General features: G+C 40.5%; 1 pseudogene; it reads left to right on the top strand.

Annotated features, from left to right (window-relative positions):
• Nucleotides 1-1,669: 1,669 nt before the first annotated feature.
• LOC131275825 (tRNA-dihydrouridine(20a/20b) synthase [NAD(P)+]-like) lies at nucleotides 1,670-10,941 on the top strand (annotated as a pseudogene).
• The last annotated feature ends 4,395 nt before the right edge of the window (nucleotides 10,942-15,336 follow it).

Below are 15,336 nucleotides of genomic sequence, written 5' to 3'. Positions count from 1 at the left end.
CTTGTCCCATGGCTGGTGTGTATGAGTGCTACTAAGCTTTTGAGAATTCAAGCTAGCATCTCAGAGTTCCCTAGCCTGTAAGTATCCATTTTTTTTTTCTTCCAGAAAAGCTTTAAAAGTCTGCAAAGACCCTAACTTCCCATTGGCTCACTATGCATGAGGTCTGGGAGATGTTTAAGAGGTCTAAGAGCAGTACTGTGCAGCTACTTGCAGGAATACCATTCTTTTCTCATGGAGGGCTTTGCAAAGTGCAAGCCACTGACAAACTCATTCACCAGTAGTGGATCTTGGCTTCTTTCACTCCATTCTGGTACCTCATTTGCCATTATTACAACTGCAAACATCGTTTCTTCCTACCATGTGTGTAAGCTTATAACTCTTGATATGTTAATCTCATGGGCTTCACAGAAAAGTTTATCACATGCCATTTTAGTGTGATAATTAGCAAGCAGCCCTTTCATTCATTGACTCAGAGAGCAAATTTGTTTCTCATAGGGATACTTCTAAACACTTCTAAAATAACTTTACTTATATACAGGATTGAACAAATAATGAGATAACTGGTAGATAATCAGAGCCAGGTTTCTCACTGTCTGAAAACGAAGTTACTAATTAGCAGGTGGAGGAGGCAAATAAACCCAGGGGTATTGGATTAGCACCAGAGACATCAATATGATCTTGGGTAGTTTAATGCATTTACAGCTAGACACATACAGAAACAATTATACACGTGTGTGTATATATGGGTTAGTTATACAAATGTATATTTCCTAGCTCTAGCTGCTGAAAGGTCATAGAACCATGGACACCCCAGCAGCAATGAGCACACCCAGAGCCCAGATTCTGGTTTTTTAAAAAATGGTTGACTCTAGGATTGGGCATGGAAAATTCAAGATGAGCCAGGAAAGTAAGGAAACGCTCAAAAACAAAAACATGAGGGAATATCCAGGGGATATAGGAGCCAATCTGAAAGAGCTCACACAGGCCAAAGTGAAAACACTTTGAGCATGTAATTGCTCTTGCTGATCTAGTAAAAGAAAATGCTACAAAGTAAACAGAAAACATAGCAGACAAGTTGACATAAAAGTGCTATTAAAGAAAACAAAATTCAAAATCAAATCAATTTTACTGAAAAAATTTTCCCACCAGAAAAAAACAAAGAAAACTGTAGTACAATCCCACAACTTTAATTAACTATCTCTAAACAAACATTTACATAGGAAAAAAATACCTTGAATCAGAAAATTTAAAACTCAGCATAGTGCTTTAAAGACCCTCTTTCCAAATAAGGTCACATTCACAGATGTGAAACAAATCTGGATTCATGAAGAGGGAATATGTCAAGAAAAAAGAAAGACCTAATAGTAATGGTTCATTCTGGGCAGCTTGTAAAAGTCTGTACTCCAATGGTTCGACTGAAATTTTTATATGCTCACAGGTTGGCTTTCAGAACACTTGTTAAAAAAATACAGTTGTGATCTGTGTTACACACGAAGGACAGTTGCTGCTTATCTCGTCAAATGTATAAAAGCCAGAGACAGTGAATTCACCACAAACTAAGGTGATTGCCCTTTGTTCTGTTTGTTGCTAATGATGCAAGACTTTTATCTGATGCTGCCCGTATAATTCTGTCCTTATGGGAATGGAATAGATAGTGGTTGCCCTCAGAGATGGGCAATGGCAGAAGGTTTTGGGGCTTCCTTAATAAATAAGCCAGAACTTGCTCAAGACGTGGTGAAACAAGTAAAAAAATCAAGTGGTAAACCCAAGATTTTCAGTATCTATTAAAATAAGAACTGTAGATTTTTGTCAAAAGGCCGAAGCAAGAGAAGTTTCCTGGATTATAGCCCATGGAAGAATTGCTAAAGAAAGACATCAAGGAGCAGATGTGACAGATGAAGAAAAGAATAGAAAAAATTGAACAAGGTCTCAGGGAACTAAATGACAGCAAAAGATGTGCAAACAGGGAGGTGGGGCAAGATGGCGTCTGAGTGAGTGCACCTTGAGGTCTCTCCTGCAAAGAGGCAGCAAGTGGGGTTGGAGTCGTGCCGGAGCGGGCTGTGGGTGGAGAGTGTGTGGACATCGATTTGGAGAGAGAGTGGCGGAGGTGCTGCTTGCTAAAGGTAGAATTGTATTTTACAAGTACAGAGGTTGGAAGTTGTGGGCTGGCGGCCACGGTGTTTCCTGAGAACTGTCGGTTGTGCAGTGGTATTCCTGGGTCCCGAGGTCCCCGGATGCGTGGTCCCTAGGTCCGTGTCCCCTGGGTCCCCGTAGCCTGTGTTCCATGGACCTACGTGCCCTGGGTCTGCAGAGTCCGGGACTTCCCTTTCCCAAGTCCAGCGCTCCCGGAGGTCCGGGATTGCCCTAGCCCTCCGGTTTTGGACTGACTCCGTGGGTGGGAGGGATTCGGTGGGGGGGGGGGGGGGGTGCAGTAGGGGGGCCTGGCTAGTGTGGGTTCGATTTTCTGGTGTTTTCCCCCCCTTTTTTTCTTTTTTTGTGCTTGGAGGAGAATACCGGCTGGCTTGGGGAGAGTCTGGGAAGAGAGGAGTGACGAATCTGCTGAAAAAGCCGGATTCACCTAAATACCCTGGAATAGGAAACTTGGCCTGGGAGAAGGTGGAGTCAGAAAATCAACAAGCCCTCTCATAGCACACCTAAAGGAGAGGGACTGTAGGAGGTGCTTTCCAAGCCTCCAATAGCATACTTGGGGTTCCTGGTGAGGTGTGGGTACTCTCTCTCTGGAAATTAAGAGTCATTGTTTTCTGTGCAGAGCTGATTCAACAAGGACCCACTTGAATCACCTACTGGACCTCTCAGGCAGCTTTCCTGCTGCCTGGGAGAGAGGGAAGTGAGGAAGGGAGAAAGGGGGAGTGTCAGATCCCTAAGCATTTTATTTAACTACAAACAGGATTCCTTGCTTGAAACTTTCCCTAGTATTTGGTTGGTTTTTCCTTGTTTTTCCTTCCTCTTTATCCCCCCCCAAGTCCTTTTTTCTTTCTTTTTTCTTTCTTTCTCTTTTTCTTGCTTACTTCCCCACTCCTTTTTGTCTGTTCCTTTTTTTTCTCTTTCTTTCTCTGCTTTCTTATTCTTCTTACATTAGGTGCTGCAGGGAGAGCTTCACATTTGCAGTATTTCCTCATCCTCCATTTACTCTTTTCTGTGTGTATTGATTTTGGCCTCCAACACTATTCCCTTTCCTCTACATCTTTCTATCCTCCATCACTGATTGTTTCTCTTACATTACACCTCTCTTTGTTTGTCCCCCTACTTTTTTTGACTTTTTATTACTAATATCTTTGTTCTGTTTTCTGCCTTATATTCACTCTTTATATTATTGTCCTCTCTTTTCTCTTTCCCTCTCTCCTGAACACACAGGCCTTTTAATTCACACTGTATTCCTCCCTATATTCAAATTTTTACAGTACTCTACTTTTCTTACTGTTATAACTCTACATACCTTACATGAGTCTAATATCCGTTCTCCTATATCTCACATGGTTCTTCTGTTATATTTACTATCAGTACTATTATTATTGATTTTCTTTTCTTACTCCTTTTGCTTTCTCTGGCCCTAATATTTTCCTTCAGGTGAACTTAGCCAACAACAAGGAAATAGAATAAGAAGAACAAAGTGACAAAGAGGAGACTTAACAAGCACGCAAAAACAACAACTAGATGAAGGATGAATGGATAAATAAAATGTGGTATATACATACAATGGAATACTACTCAGCTATAAGAACAAATACACTACAAACACATGGGATAACATAGATGAATCTTGAGAACCTTATGTTGAGTGAAGCAACCCAGGCATTGAAGAAAAAATACTACATGACCTCTCTGATATGAAATAAATAAACCAACATGTCTCAGAAAACTAGAGACTGATGATAAACTTTCAGGTAGTTGGAGGAAGGTTGTGAGCTGACAGCTACTTGGGTGAAATCTATGATAAGCGGGAGGTAAGTATTTGTACAGGGAAGGGATAAAATGGAGGCACAGGAATAACTTAGGGTGGGGCTGCGTGGGCTTTAGGGGCACTAGGGATGGGAGGATGGGTCAGATTGCCCAAGAAATTGGGGAGAGGGTGAGGGGAACATTTAATCATGGGAGATGGTCAGGTATGTGGTTGAAATTGTGGTGCAGAGAAAACTCTTTAGAGAATGTAATATGGAAGGTTGCCTGTTTGGGATGCTTAAGGGGGGGGCATCTGACACAGGGCAAGCTTCTGGGGATTGTATGAGTGCTCATTTTGTCATAGTGGATTATATCATTGGGTGGAGACCCATACAATGAGAGTGAAGGTATACCCACATCCTGGGGAGGACTGATGTTCTCAAACAGAGGGAATTGTATCTCGAGAGAATCGGTGGCTCCCAATGGGTTAGGGCAGTCAAGTATGTGAAGCCATCAACATTTTTGCAAGTATCTCTGAATATGGTCCCTCAAGTAATGAAGATTGATTGTCATGGTGGGCCCTGAGGGGAGGGGGAAATATGTGTTGAATACATGGAATCAGGGTAATTGTGGGGCAATGGAAGTGTTCCACAAGATTAAGCCATGATGGATATAGGTCATGTTAAATTACACCAAAAATGTATAAAAGTCTATAGGCTAAAATGTAAACCATGACATAAAACATAAGATAACTAAAAATTTAGAAAATTGTATAGTCTAAAATATAAACCATAATGTAAACCTAAATGGAACCATATTTGAAAGCTATCATTTCAATATCTGTACATTAGCTGCAGCAAATATAATATGAACATGTAAAAAGATCATTGTTGGGGAAGGGACAAAGAGTTTGATGTTGGATATGTGGGAGTACCATATATTGTGTATGTGAGTTACTGTGACCTAAAACTTATGTCAAGAGAAACTTAATTCCCTCCTGTTACTTTTACTGGAACTGTAGTTGGTGCTGGGGTTTAATATATACCCAGGGGACCTGAATCTCTGGACTGACCATGTGATAGCCAGGCCCTGAGCCTCAATAGACTTGCAACTCCTACACTCTGGTTTATTGGACTTACCCCAGTCAGCTAACATGGAGGTGAAGAAGGTCAACCACCACACCAGGGAGCCAAGAGTGCCTACAACTGAAAGCAGGAGAATTTCATCCAGCAATTCTTGATATAGATGTGGAGTGGACACAACCATTCCAAGGTCCACAGGATGGAGGAATAGAGTATGGATTAAAGGGGACTTAACTGATATTCTATTCATGAACTATTGTGATTAGTAATTGAAGAAAATGTGGCATTGGTGTGGAGAAAGTGGCCATGGTGGCTGCTGGGGGTAGGGAGTGGGAGGAAGAGATGTGATGTGGGGGCATTTTCGGGACTTGGAGTTGTCCTGGGTGGTGCTGCAGGGATAGTTACCAGACATTGTATGTCCTCCCATGGCTCACTGGGTGGACTGTGGGAGAGTGTGGGCTATGGTGTGGACCATTGACCATGAGGTGCAGCAGTGCTCTGAGATGTATTCACCAAGTGCAATGAATGTCTCATGATGATGGAGGAGGTTGTTGTTATGGGGGGAGGAGTGGGGTGAGGGGGGTGAGGAGTATATGGGAACCTCATATTTTTTAATGTAACATTAAAAAAATAAAGACAAAAAAAGAAACAACAACAACAAAAAGATAAAATAATCAGAAAAAAAAAGAAAAAAAAAGAAAGGAGGTAGACACTGAAAAAGAAATGGAAGAAATTGCCTTGCCACTGTTCATACAGGGCAACACCTGTAGTAGTGATGAAAGGCAAAATGTCATTTTGTCACTTCTTTGATACCCCAATTAATTTTTCCTTTATTTAATTTTCTAAATTTCTATGTATTCTATATCTAACCTTTAAACCCATCACTATATTCCATTTTTCTATTAAGGGAACCTGGCAATATATTGGGCTTCCTTTTTGAAGAAGTTTTGAACTACAGAGAGGTTCAACTATGGCAGGGGAGGAGCACGTGTGTGGGGTGTCATTGGTGGGATGCACATGGTTGGGAGGGAGTTCTTCAGGGCATGTATACAGGGTACATAGAAAGGTTTGATATTTTCATAGTGGTTTCAGTTGGAAACAACAGATGAGAGAGTGTTGAATTCTTGACCAGGGGAACTCTATCATATTCCCCAATGGAACAACAACAATCCCCCAAGTGCAATGGCAAAGACCAATAAAGATGGATGGTCCAACGATGAGCCCTAGATACTGATGACTCTGATTATGAGCCTGTGTGCCTGAAATATGAACTAGGTCTATAGCTGTGGGGTGCCTAAGAGTTACCTCCTGAAAGCCTCCATGTTGCACAAATGTGGCCACTCTCTAAGCTGAAGTCAGCATATAAATGCATTGCCTTCCCCCAGTGTGGGACATGACTCCTGGGGATGAGCCTCCCTGGCACCAAGGGATTACTACCAAGCACCAGCTGAAGATGTAACTACAAGCAGACCATGAACAAAGAGGTCAACTCAGACTGGCAGAATATCTCAGCCTACATGTAATATCAGGGGTTAAAAACTGCATTTTGACTTTGGATAAAAAGGGGGAAATGGAAAGGACAAGTGAGTTTATATGGCTAAGTGTCTCTAAAAAAGAGTCGGGAGTGCATCAGGGGATGATGCTTATACATGCTTCAGCAGGGTACCAGAGACAGCCAAGGTAGATGGAAACCCAGGTGCTGGCTTCTCCTGAGGGCTGCAGTGACCCACAGTTTCTATGGTCAAGGCAGATGGCTCTGGAGTTCAGGGCCATGTCAGTTGGCCCTACTTTGGAGTTTATGTTCCTGAGTGTGATGGAGTTGGACTCAGATATAACCTTTCTACACATGCCTCTTCTGTCACTTTTATCAGATCCGTGGTTGGCATTTGGGTTGGTGTATACTCAGGAGACCTGAATCTCTGAACTGTTCATGTGACGGCCAGGCCCTGGGCCTCAGCAGACTTGCAGCTCCTACCCTCTGGTTTCTTGGACTTACCCTGGCCAGCTGACAGGGAGGTGAAGAGGGTCAACCACCACACCAGGGAGCCAAGAGTGCGTACAGCTGCGAGCAGGATAATTGCATCCACCATCCATGTGGAATCTAAACACCCTCTTGATGTAGAGGGGGTCTGGACATAGCCATCCCAGGTCCACAAGATGGAGGAATAGAGTATGCATTAGAGTGGACTTACTGGTGTTCTCCTGGGGAACTATTATGATTAGTAAGGGAAGAAATTATAGTAGTGATGTGCAGAGGGTGGTCATGGTGGCTGCTGATGGTAGGGAGAGGGAAGAAGAGATATGGCGTGGGGACTTTTTCAGGATTTGGAGTTGTCCTAGGTGGTGCTGCAGGGATGGATGCTGGACATTGTGTGTTCCCATCATGGCCCACTGAGTGGACTGGGGGAGAGTGTGGACTACAATGTGGACCACTGTCCATGTGCTGCAGTGGTTCTCCAGAATGTATTTGCCAGGTGCAGTGGATGTGCCACAATAATGGAAGAGTTTGTTGATGGGGGAGGGGTGGCATGCGTGGGGTGGGTGGTATATAGGAACCTCATATTTTTAAAATGTAACATTAAAAAAAAAAAGACACGCAAACATACGTGTCATGGGTGTCCCAGATGGAGAGGAGAGGGGGAAAGGAGCGGAAGGAATATTTAAAGAAATAATGATAGAAAATTCCCCAACCCTACTGAAGGACGTAGATATGCCTGTCCAAGAAGCAAAATGTACTATTCGAAAAAAATCCAAATAGACCAACTCTAAGACACATACTCATCAGAATGTCAAATGCCAAAGACAGACAATTCTGAGAACAGCAAGAGAAAAGCAATGCATAACATATAAGGGATATCCAATAAGATTCATTGCTGATTTCTCACCAGAAATCAGGGAGGCAAGAAGACAGTGGTCTGATATATTTAAGATACTATAGCAGAAAAACTTCCAGCCAAGAATCTTACATTCAGCAAGACTGTCTTTCAAAAATGAGGGCAAAATTAGAATATTCACAGATAAACAGAAACTGAGAGAATTTCTAAGAAAGCGACCAGAATTTCAGGAAATACTAAAGGTGTGCTAGAGCCTGAAAAGAAAAGAAAGGAGAGACATACCTAGAAGAGAGTCTAGAAGTGAAGATTATATCAGCAAAGTAAGTAAAAGTGTCAAAAGAGTGGTGAAAATAAAATATGACAGAAAAAACTCAAATAGTCAGGAATAAACCTTAACCAATGATGTAAAGTGCTTGTATTCAGAAAACTGCAACTCAGTGTTAAAACAAATAAAAAAAGCCCTAAATAACTGGAAGAACATTCCATACTCATGGATTGGAAGACTAAATATCATTAAGATGTCAATTCTACTCAAATTGATATACAGATTTCATGCAAAGCCCAATAAAAAATAACACCAGTATTAATGAAAAAATTGAAAACATGACCATTAAATTTATTTGGAAGGGTAAGGAGTCCCGAATAGCCAGGAACATCATAAAAAGGAAAAGTGAACCCTCATCTCCAGACTTTAAATCATAATACCTACCTATAGTGGTAAAAACAACATGGTACTGGCCTAAGACAGACACAATAGACCAATGGAACTAAATTTATGGTTCAGAAACAGACCCTCACAGGTATGGTCAAGTGATTTTTGACTAGCCTGTCAAACTCACACAGCTCGGGCAGAACAATCCATTAAACAAATGGTGCTGAAAAAATTGGACATCCATAGCTGAAAGAAGGAAAGAGGACCCCTATCTCACACCTTTTCCAAAAATTAACTCAAAATGAATAAAAAAACTAAAAATAAAAGCAAGAACCATAAAACTTCTAGAAGAAATTATTGGAAAATATCTTCAAGACCTGGTGGTAGGTGGTGGATTCTGAAAGGAGAAAAGAGAACTGAGTGGACTACTGATGTTTAATGTATGTAGAAGTTTTTATTGGCTTTACTGTAAAATTGTGGAGGTGTATGGAGTGGAAAGTAACACACAGTGAGTGGTTTATAAATGGGGATGTGACTGAAAATGGTAGTCTAGTTATGTAAATGCCAATTAATAGAATGGTTGAGAATAATCTAGGAACTGGATAGCACAGTAAACCAAGAGGTGGGTGAGAATTGTGGTTGATGGTACAGATGCAAGAATGTCCTTTGTTAGCTAGAACAAATGTTTATCACTATTTCAGGGTGATGGGAATGTGGAGAAGCATGGGGAAAAATACAGCTGGAGTGACCTATGGACTGTGGTTAGTAGTAATAATATAATATTCTTTCATCTATGCAAAAGATGTGCTGTGTTGATACTGAGGCAGTATGGAAAATGTGAGCCAAATGTACACTATGGACATGGTAACAATCAGATGATATTATTCTATCTGTAGCAAATGACACATCACACTGTGGTGTATTGATAGAGGAATGTTGTTTGGGAATTCTGCACGTGTGTGATTGTTTTGTAAGTTTACAACTTCTATCATAAAAAATATATTTAAAAAATAATAATAGGGTGGGTTGGGGGGAAAACACACCCAATGTAAGATAGGGACTATGATTAGTAGTAAGATTTTGACAGTGTTTTTTCATAATTTGTAACAAATGTCTCACGACAATGCAAGGTGTTGGTGGAGGATTGATGTATGGGACCCCTGTATGACATTACGCATGTTTGCTTTGTAAGTTGACAACTTTTACTATACACTTAATTGTTTATGTATGTTCATATATAAATGATATAAAGATAATAACAATCAGATTGGTTAGGGGAAAACTACTTTGTTTAGTAGTATTATTTTGACAATGCTCTTTAATCATTAGTTAAAAAGTTTAAAAACTGTGCAAGTTATTGATGGTAGGGTGAGATGTTATATATGTTTGTTTGATGTTATATATGTTTGGTTTGTAAGTTCACAACTATTATACACTTGTTTATGTTTGTTTATGTATGAGTGATATATTTCAATAAATTAAAAATATATATATATTAAAAAAAAGGGGGAAAATGGACTTTGGCCCAGTGGTTAGGGCGTCCGTCTACCATATGGGAGGTCCGCGGTTCAAACCCCGGGCCTCCTTGACCCGTGTGGAGCTGGCCATGCGCAGTGCCGATGCGCGCAAGGAGTGCCACGCAGGGGTGTCCCCGCGTGGGGGAGCCCCACGTGCAAGGAGTGCACCCGTGAGGAAAGCCGCCCAGCGTGAAAAGAAAGAGCAGCCTGCCCAGGAAAGGCGCCGCCCACACTTCCCGTGCCGCTGATGACAACAGAAGCGGACAAAGAAACAAGACGCAGCGAATAGACACCAAGAACAGACAACCAGGGGAGGGGAGGAAATTAAATAAATAAATAAATCTTTAAAAAAAAAAAAGGAGCAGATGTGGCTCAAGTGATTGAGTGCCTGCTTCCCACATGGGAGGTTCCAGGTTTGGTTCCCAGTTCCTCCTAAAAACAAAAAAACAAAGAAGCAAAACAAACGAAAAAACCATCTCAGGGTTGCCACTGTGGCTCCGTGGTTGGGTTGAGTGCTAGTTACCCACATACGAGGTCCTGGGTTCAATCCCCAGCCCCGGTACCTAAAAAAACAAAAACAAAAACAACTAGTCCATTATGATGCCATTAAAATGATTAAGGAAAATATGTCTATACCTGTTACTGTTAGTGGAGACATCATAAGCTTAAAAGAAGCAGAAAGTGTGGGCAAATTACTGGTGTAGAAGGTGTGACAGTTGTTAAGAGGACTCTTAGCAAACCCACCCATGTTTGCTGGATATGAGGAAACCCTGCTAAAATGCATCTGGACCTGGGTTGTCGTTGGTTTTGATATTGGAACACTTTATATGTGTTTCCATCAACAGTTAATATACATGATGGAAAAGATAATTTTAAGGCAGGAAAAAAGAGTGTTTAATGCTTTGTCAAGCATATCAGCAGTTTTAGATTACCTTACAGACCATTATGGCATTTGACTGGACTTCCTAAATTGTTTTAATGTACACTTTATTTTACTTTAAAATGAAAGCACACAAGTTTACATATTGTTTATTCTTTAAATCAATGGCTCTCGAACTCTTCTATAAAATCAGTTTGCTGGGGAGCATTTTAAAAAATCATTCCTAGACCCCACCCTCAGAAATTCTGGTTTAGTAGATCTGGAAGATCTACAGTTTTAAAGATGACCCCAGGTGATTCAAGCGTACTGGTCATACTGACTCCAAATACCAACAAATACTGCTTTGAATCCTGATATGGATTGGGAGATTGGGTGGGGAATGAGAAGTGCTGCATTTTTATCTCCTAAAGGAATCATGATTTTTACATTTTTAAATAAAACTTTTATTTCAGCACTAAGAAAGTATGACTCATAGAGTATCTATAAATGAATGACTTTTAAAAAATTATTAAAGTATATCACTCATACATAAACAATAAGTGTATGGTAATAGTTGTGAACTTACAGAACAAACATATATAGCATCATACAGGACTCTCATAACTCACCCTACCTCCAATACCTTGCATTGTTGTTAAACCTTTTAAACTAATGATTAAAGAGCATTTTCAAAATATTACTACTAAACAAAGTATTTTTCCCCCAACCCACCCTATTATTATTATCTTTATATCATTTATATATGAACATACATAAACAATTAAGTGTATAGTAAAAGTTGTGAACCTACAAAGCATGAATGCATAATATCGTACAGGAGTCCCATACATCTATCCTCCACCAACACCTTGCATTGTCATGAGAACTTTGTTACAAATTATGAAAGAATATTGTCTAAATCTTACTACTAATCATAGTCCCTATCTTACATTTGGTGTGTTTTCCCCCAACCCACCCTATTATTATTTTTTAAATATATTTTTTATGACAGAGATTGTAAGCTTATAAAACAATCATGCCTATGTGCAGAATTCCCAAACAACACCTCTCTATCAACACACCACACTGTGGTAAAACATTTGTTACAAATAATATAATATCACCTGATTTTTACCACATCCACAGTGTACATTTGGCTCAATTTTCCATATTGCGTCATTATCGACACAGTACATCTTTTGCATAGATGCAAGAATATTATATTATTACTGCTAACCACAGTCCATAGGTCATTCCAATTGTATTTTTTCCATACCTCTCCACATTCCCAACACCCTGCAGTAGTGATGTACATTTGCTCTAGCTCGCATAGGACAATATTACATCTGTACCATCAACCACAATTCTCACTCACGTCTTGGTTTACTGTGCTATTCAGTTCCTAGGTTATTCTCTAGCATTCTGTCAATTGGCATTTATATACCTAGACTACTGTTTTTCAGCCACATCCCCATTTATAAACTAGCTGTTATCACTATTTGTTACCATCCACTCCATACATTTCCACACTTTTACAGTAAAGCTAATTAAAACATCTACATACATTAAACATAAGTAGTCCATCTCAGTTCTTCTCTTATCTCTGTTAATAATCCAACACCTACCACCAGGTCTTGAAGATATATTTTCCAATAATTTCTTCTAGAAGTTTTATGGTTCTTGCTTTTATTTTTAGGTTTTTGATCCATTTTGAGTTAATTTTTGGATAAGGTGTGAGATAGAGGTCCTCTTTCTTTCTTTCAACTATGGATATCCAGTTCTTTCAGCACCAATTTTTTGAATGGACTGTTCTACCCAAGCTGTGTGGTTTAGACAGACTAGTCAAAAATCATTTGACCATACCTGTGAGGGTCTGTTTCTGAACCATCAGTTTGGTTCCGTTGTTCTATGTGTCTTTATGCCAGTACCATATTGTTTTTACCACTATAGTTAGGTAATATGGTTTAAAGCCTGGAGATGAGGATTTACTTTTCCTTTTTTATGATGTTTCTGTCTATTCAGAACCCCTTACCCTTCCAAATAAATTTGATAATTGTGTTTTCAATTAAAAAAATGCTGGTGGAGTTTTTATCGGGATTTCATTGAATCTGTATATCAATTAGAGTAGAATTGACATCTTAATGATATTCAGTCTTCCAATCCATGAGCATGGAATGTTCTTCCAGTCATAAAGGTCTTCTTTGATTTCTTTTAACACTGAGTTTCAGTTTTCTGAATACAAGTGCTTTACATTGTTGGTTAAGTTTATTCCTATCTGAGTTTTATCTATCATATTTTATTTCCACCACTTTTTTTGACACTTTCAGTTACTTTTATTGATATAATCTTCATTTCTAGACTCTCTTCCAGGCCTCTCTCTCCTGTCTTTTTCTTTCAGGCTCTAGCACACCCTTTAGTATTTCCTGAAAATCTGGTCTCTTGTTTAGAAATTCTCTTGGTTGCTGATTATCTGTGAATATTCTAATTTTGCCTTCATTTTTGAAAGACAGTCTTGCTGGATATAAGATTCTTGGTTGAAAGTTTTTCTCTTGTAGTATCTTAAATATATCAGACCACTGTCTTCTTGCCTCCATGGTTTCTGGTGAGAAATCAGCACTTAATCTTACTGGGTGCCCCTTATATGTTATGCATTGCTTTTCTCTTGCTGTTTTCAGAATTCTCTCTTTGTCTTTGGCATTTGACATTCTGATTAGTAGGTGTCTCAGGGTTGGTCTATTCAGATTTTGCTGGATGGGAGTACGTTGTATTTCTTGGACATGGATACCTATGCCCTTCAATAAGGTTGGGGAACTTTCTACCATTATTTCTTCAATATTCCTTCTGTCCTTTTTCCCATCTCTTCTCCTTCTGGGACACCCATGGCATGTATGTTTGTATGCCTTTTGCTGTCATTTAGTTCCGTGAGACCTTGTTCAATTTTTTCCATTCTTTTCTTCATCTGTTGTTTTGTGTGTTCACTTACAGAGGCCATTTCTTCAAGCTCACCAATCCTTTCCTCTGCCTCCTCAAATCTGCTATTATATGATTCCAATTTTTTAAAATTTCATTTATTGCACATTTCATTCCCATAAGATCTACTGTTTTTCTGTGTATGCTTCCAAATTCTTCTTTGTGCTCATCCAGTGTCTTCTCAATATCCTTAATCTCTTTAGCCATCTCATTCAATTCATTAAGAAGATTTGTTTGAACCTCTATGATTAGTTGTCTCAACTCCTTTATTTCTTCTGGATGCTTATTTTGTTCCTTTAACTTAGCCATATGTTCCTGTTTCTTGGTGTGGATTGTAACTTTTTGTTGGTGTCTTGGTATCTGGCTTACTAGAGCATTTATTCTGGGTGCAGTTTTTCTCTTTAGTTTAGGGCTTCCTGCCCTTCTCCCTTGCTGATTGTGCAGTAGGAGCCAAGGATGTAACTGTTACTATAAGCTATGGAGGTACAAGCTGCCCTCACTGCCACAGACACCAATGCAGTTTCTCCGAACTTTCTCCTTTGCCAGGGGTAGGGACAGAGTTACAGTTGTGTGGAATACTCAAGTCTTGCAGGCCTTGGCTATAGTTGCCCAGAGAGAATGATGAAGTTTCATGCCCCTTTATCCTCTTTCTAGGGCAAGGTGGGCAGCAGTCTATGCAGTGTGGGTCCAAGATGACTGCAGTTGCCCTGGTAGATTTCTGATTATTCAGTCTGTGCAAATCAAAGGTACCTGCAGATACCTAGATAGGCTGGTGCAGGGCCAATCAGCTTCTTCCCTGCGAGAGGTGGGGCTGAAGCCTAGTCTAATTCTGCAGGCTGATCTGGGTGAAAGAAATCAGTTCCTACTGTCACTATGATTTTTGTTCACCCTGGCCTCCCCTCAGGCTGGGGCAGAGTCAAAATGGTGGCCACCAGCCTCTTTCTGACTTGGACATATTTACACCCCAGCTGTTCCTAGGGTTATACGTTAGCCAGCTGAGTCTATGAATCAGTAGCTGAAATCGACAGCCTACTGTCTCCTCCCCCCCGTTTTTGGGAAATGGAGCTTCCAACTTCAGCCACAGAATAGCTCTAGGATGGCTTGTGCCACCAGAGTAGGATAATCCCAGCCTCTGCAGCTTGGCCAGTAATTTCCTGGAGAGGTTGGCACAGGTCCCTGCAGCTTCTTCCCTGCTGGAGGTGGGGCTAGGGCCTAGGCGAGAGGTACAGTCTGATCTGGAATGAAAGAAGCTGGTTCCCACCAGCACTGTGATTTTCAGCCCGCCCCACTTCCCCTCGTGCCAGGCACAAAGTTAACATGGCAGTTCCTGGCCTCTTTCTGACTTGGACAGGTTCAAACTTAATCTGTTCTTAGGACTGTACTTTAGCCTGCTGAATTTACCAATCAGTAACTGAAGTTGGTGCCCAACTGTCTCTTCCTTCCCCATATTTGGGAAGTGGAACTTTCAGTTCCAGCTGTGGAAGAGCTCCCGAGGTGACTTGTGCCTCCAGTGGAGGATGGG

Source organism: Dasypus novemcinctus, chromosome 24 (assembly GCF_030445035.2).
Source record: "Dasypus novemcinctus isolate mDasNov1 chromosome 24, mDasNov1.1.hap2, whole genome shotgun sequence".
NCBI classification, from domain to species: domain Eukaryota; kingdom Metazoa; phylum Chordata; class Mammalia; order Cingulata; family Dasypodidae; genus Dasypus; species Dasypus novemcinctus.
Note: the sequence above shows the minus strand (reverse complement) of the source record. Positions and strands in the feature narration are given on the sequence as shown.